Source organism: Bos mutus, chromosome 19, assembly GCF_027580195.1.
Source record: "Bos mutus isolate GX-2022 chromosome 19, NWIPB_WYAK_1.1, whole genome shotgun sequence".
Classification (NCBI taxonomy): Eukaryota; Metazoa; Chordata; class Mammalia; order Artiodactyla; family Bovidae; genus Bos; species Bos mutus.
In genome coordinates, this window is record NC_091635.1 from 16,275,653 (window position 1) to 16,281,726 (window position 6,074).

Consider the following 6,074-nt stretch of genomic DNA (forward strand, 5'->3'; position numbering starts at 1 on the left):
TTTAATATGTTGTTGGATTCTGTTTGCTAGAATTTTGTTGAGGATTTTTGCATCTGTGTTCATCAGTGATATTGGCCTGTAGTTTTATTTTTTTGTGGCATCTTTGTCTGGTTTTGGTATTAGGGTGATGGTGGCCTCATACTATGAGTTTGGCAGTTTACCTTCCTCTGAAATTTTCTGGAAGAGTTTGAGTAGGATAGGTGTTAGCTCTTCTCTAAATTTTTGGTAGAATTCACCTGTAAAGAAGCAAAAGACCTATATATAGAAAACTATAAAACACTGATGAAAGAAATCAAAGATGACACAACAGATGGAGAAATATAACATGTTCATGGATCAGAAGAATCAATATAGTGAAAATGAGTATACTACCCAAAGCAATTTGTAGATTCAATGCAATCCTTATCAAGCTACCAACAGTATTTTTCACAGAACTAGAACAAATAATTTCACAATTTGTGTGGAAATACAGAAAAACCTCGAATAGCCAAAGCAATGTTGAGAAAGAAGAATGGAACTGGAGGAATCAACCTGTCTGACTTCAGACTATACTACAAAGCTGCAGTCATCAAGACAATATGGTACTAGTGAAGAGACAGAAATATAGATCAATGGAACAAAATAGAAAGCTGAGAGATAAGTCCACACACCTATGGACACCTTATCTTTGACAAAGGAGGCAAGAATATACAATGGAGAAAAGACAATCTCTTTAACAAGTGGTTCTGGGAAAACTGGTCAATCACCTGTAAAAGAATGAAACTAGAACACTTTCTAACACCATACACAAAAACAAGCTCAAAATGGATTAAAGATCTAAATGTAAGATCTAAATGTTGCCCTAAAATTCCATTTTGTTGGGAACCCATTTTCCACCTGGTCTTTCTTGACAGGGTTTTTTCCTACTTTTAAACAGTTTCTAAATAAAATTCTGTATTTCAAGAAAAAAAAAAATAAATGTAAGACCAGAAACTATAAAACTCCTAGAGAAAAACATAGGCAAAACAATATCTGATATAAATCACAGCAAGATCTTCTATGACCCACCTCCCAGAGTAATGGAAATAAATAAAAAATAAACAAATGGGACCAAATTAAACTTAAAAGCTTTTGCATAATGAAGGAAGCTATAAGCAAGGTGAAAAGACAGCCTTCAGAATGGGAGAAAATAATAGCAAACAAAGCAACTGACAAATAATTAATCTCAAAAATATTTAGCCAACTCCTGCAGCTCAATACCAGAAAAATAGATGACCCAATCAAAAAGTGGGCCAAAGAGCTAAGCAGACATTTCTCCAAAGCCATACAGATGGCTAACAAACACATGAAAAGATGCTCAACATCACTCACTATCAGCTAAATGCAAATCAAAACCACAATGAGGTACCATCTCACGCTGGTCAGAATGGCTGCTATCAAAAAGTCTACAAACAATAAATGCTGGAGAGGGTGTGGAGAAAAGAGAACCCTCTTACACTCTTGGTGGGAATGCAAACTAGCACAGCCACTATGGAGAACAGCATGGAGATTCCTTAAAAAACTGGAAATAGAACTGCCATACAACCCAGCAATCCCACTGCTGGACATACACACTGAGGAAACCAGAATTGAAAGAAACACGTGTACCCCAATGTTCATCACAGCACTGTTTACAATAGCTAGGACACGGAGAAGGCAATGGCACCCTACTCCGGTACTCTTGCCTGGAAAATCCCATGGACGGAGTAGGCGGCAGTCCATGGGGTCACACGGAGTCGGACACAACTGAGCGACTTCGCTTTCACTTTTCACTTTTATGCATTGGAGAAGGAAATGGCAACTCACTCCAGTGTTCTTGCCTGGAGAATCCCAGGGACGGGGAAGCCTGGTGGGCTGCCATCTATGGGGTTACACAGAGTCAGATATGACTGAAGTGACTTAGCAGCAGCAGGACATGGAAGCAACCTAGATGTCCATCAGCAGACAAATGGTTAAGAAAGCTGTGGTACATATACACATTGGAATATTACTCAGCTATTAAAAAGGATGCATTTGAATGAGTTCTAATGAGGTGGATGAAACTGGAGCCTATTATACAGAGTCAAGTAAGTCAGAAAGAAAAATACCAAGATAGTATATTAATGCATATATATGGAATTTAGAAAGATGGTAACGATGACCCTATATGTGAGACAGCAAAAGATACACAGATATAAAGAACAGACTTTTGCACTCTGTGGGAGAAGGCGAGGGTGAGATGATTTGAGAGAATAGCATTGGAACATGTATATTACCATATGTGAAACAGATCACCAGTCCGAGTTCGACGCGTGAAACAGGGCACTCAAAGCTGGTGCACTGGGACAACCCTGAGGAATGGGATGGGGAGGGAGATGGGAGGGGGATTTAGGAAGGGGGACACATGTACACTCATGGCTGATTCATGTCAATGTATGGCAAAAACCACTACAATATTGTAAAGTAGTTAGCCTCCAATTAAAATAAATAAATAAATTTTAAAAAATCAAGGAGTGATGAGGTACATGAAGACATTTAAAGTAAATCCAAGGAGTTAGAAGTATAATTGGTAGGGCAGGGAGAAGGGGTTGTCTTTTGATACTGAGTAGCTGGGAAAGGCCTCTCTAAGAAGGTGTAATAGATCTGAATCCTGCAGCTATGAAGGTGTGAGCTATATGGATGTCCAGGTGAAGAGTACTTGCTCTTCCTTTCCTCTCATGAAATGCAGATTACTGACCTTGTTTCTAGGGGAAGGTTGTCATCAGCACCTCTCACTGATCAGGCTAGGCTGGGTTTCTCACTTCTTCCAGGATTGAATTAGAAGATACTGGTCTAGGTCTCACTCTATTACCTGTTAATTATGCAACTATGGCAAACCATCATCCTCTTTGTATCTCAGTTTCCAAAAGGATTCTGTCTGTCTCACATCATTGTGAATGTTTAGTGACTGATAAATTGTAAGTGAAAATGTTTTGCAAATAAAAGAGTCTATAGATGTAAGATGTAATTATTTTATATAATTATAATGACAGTGCTTTCCAACATGAGCTCAAAGGCATTTACATGGTATTTTAGTGATTGTTTCAGCTCAGCCTTTTCATTTTATAGATGAAGAAACTGAGGCCCAGAGAGGTTGGGCTGAATTGATAGGTGTATATGTGGGGCAATTGTACATCATATGTAATTTCTTTGTGAAATATTTGGTCATAATTTAGAGCCATGGTTTTCAGAATGTAGTCACTGAACTAGCAGCAGCACTAACATCACTTGGGGCGTTGTTAAAAATACAAATTCTTGGGTCCCAACATAGACCTACTGAATTAGGAACTCTGGAAGTGAGACCCCCAAACCTGCATTTTAACAGGACCTCTAGATGACTCTGATGCATGCTACATTTGAGCAGCACTAAAGAAAAGGTTCAAGTAATCTCTTGGCTCCCAAGGAAGGATGCTGGCAGTCTTAATGCTCCAAGGAAGCCCTCAGCAAAATTGTTAGTAAATGGCCTCTGTGGATACTTTTTCTTATTGCCTTTCCCTCTCTCCAGCTTGCCTTCCTTCAGGCACATCTTGAGAGACCTCTTTCTATGCTTTTTAGTTGGTTAGCCAATAATTCTAGCTAGAGTATTAGTTGAGATTAGTATATTCTCAATTTAATTAGAGATTAAAGTCAACATCCTTGAAGAAGCCAAGGGTTCAGTCTCTACGAGTAGGATATGTAGACAGAGGATTGAGAGAAGGGGAAGTACTGTTTTGGAGTAGAGGGCTCTTGAGATTTCTTCTGATTTTGGTGCCTGTTGCTTATGTGGAGACTTATGAACTGAGTTGAGGGAAAAACATTCATGATCTTTTCAAGTATCAGTATGTTAATGGTCCCAGATTTTGCTTTCAGTTTTCATGGTCCTAAGAGCATAGAGAGTAAAGAAACTGGCCTTTGTACAAATTTTTAGGAGATGTTTTAGTATAATGGTGCCTGGCTAGATACAAAAACACTAGGGCATGGCCATCTCTGCTTAGTTCTGCTTGCATACATTTTAAATAGATTCATCTGTAAGTTAGAGAAAATGTCCCTTGCTCTTTGTAACATTTCACAGTCTTCTTCCAGTCTTAGATTCTTTCCATCCTAGTAAGTCCAAGCGACACTTATCAGGAAGGAATTGGACTTAAACTGCCTGCATTTTCCTGATTTAACATTAATCATGGAGACTGCCTTCTGCTTTCTCCTTGCTGGCATCCTGTTTGGATTCTTGTATCTGGTATCAATAATTTAGAAACAGTTCCCAAATCTCAATGATCCCTCATATCAGTTAAAGAAAATACAAAGAGCATTATAAGTATTTATATATGATCATGTGTGGTTTTATTGTAAGACATAAGGATATAAATCTATAAATCACTTAATCTATGAAGAAGATGAAGAAGAATATTAACTAGCTAAATCCTTGCTGCCTTATTTAATCAAGGACCCCAGAGTAATTGACCCCTAGATAATGAAATCCACTCTCAACTCTCTACATAAGCAATTATTTAAATAGTTAGGAGACAGGATAATAAAGCAATTGCCCAGTGCTTTTGAGGTCAATAGGTTCACTCTACAGAATTTAATTAAAATTTAATAATAAACGCCTACTCCAGGCAGAATATTTCATTAGTCTTCATCATGACCTAGGTAAAATATTCCTTATAATTATGTTCTACTGCTTTTAAATTCTCTTCTCATGAAGCAGGTTCCTTATTGCTAATTAGGATTCCCACACTGGGGAAAGGAGACTTCTCACAGTAGCTTCCTCACGAGAGAGGGATGCCCTGTAAAAGAGTAAATTGGGATTCGACTAGCTTGTTTTTAAATGTCTACAGAGTGAAACCAAATTGTAAGCTTTAAGAAGTATTTTTAAAAAGTACTCTGGCAATGGCTGTGATAAAATTTCAGTCACATTCTTTTTGATATTAAGAAATTTTTTCTAGTTCCTGTTTGAAATATGTATGGTACTGAGAAAATTTAGGTTTCTTGGTAAGCAGGAGTGTGTGTAGAAATTAGGTCAAAAGGAAGATTTACCTTAAAAGTTCTGTCCTTCTTCTTGGAGAGATAGGTGGTTCGGAGGAAAAGCTTTTCCCTCGGAAGGAAATAAAATCTGTAACTACAAAGTAACTGTGAGGTTTGAGTGGTGTGAAACTGCCTACCTTTCTCATGCTCTCCCAGGCCTTTCTTTATAGCAGTGTTGGAGCCTTGCTTTCATGCTGCATTCTTCTTCATTTCTGTCACTGTCATCTGCAGTCTATCTCATGTAAAAAGCTCCACAGTCTTTCCAGGCTCTGTTCTTTCCTATTCTTCTCCATCCTCCACGCTACTACCAGAATTACATCAACTCTCCTCCACATGAAATGTGACCAGTTAGATGCTTGTCCTAATTCCTCAGGCCTGCGTGTGGGGCCGTGCCCCTCACAGTCAGATCTCAGCTTCCATCTCTGGCCTTCTCAGATGCTCTTTGCTCATGGAGCCTCTGCTTCAACTATTCTGAGATCTCATGCTGTTTTCTCTTCTTAGAATGCTCATCTCCTTTTCTCTTTCACATGATAGCTATCTACTCATCTTTTAGGAGCTAACTCCGTCTCCTCTGAGATGCCTTCCTGGATTCCCTAGGTTCGCATCTCATTCTCTGTTGTTACCACACTTTGTTTTCATGCTTCTCGCAGAGTATGCATGCTGTACCAGAATCTGAACTGCCATGACTTGCTGGCTTGAAGTTCAAGAGCAGGGACACAGTAGTCATATCCATGGTGCCCATTTCTGTACAGACACATTCTTGGTACTCAGTAAAAATGGTTAAATGGAATTGAGGGTCCATTAAACACCTTTGCTTCATTTCATTTGCCTTCTATTAAAGTTGGTTCACTGACCGCATTCATTTTTTGTCATTGTCTCTGACTGCACACAGTAGGAGCATAACAAATGTTGAACGAATGACTTAGTTCTAATAGCACTGTTGAGCTTGTAATTAAGAGACACACGTATTTTTAGATTGCAAAATTCTCTACTGATTTATTTCCTTGGTATTAAAATTACATTTGACAGTGACAAAG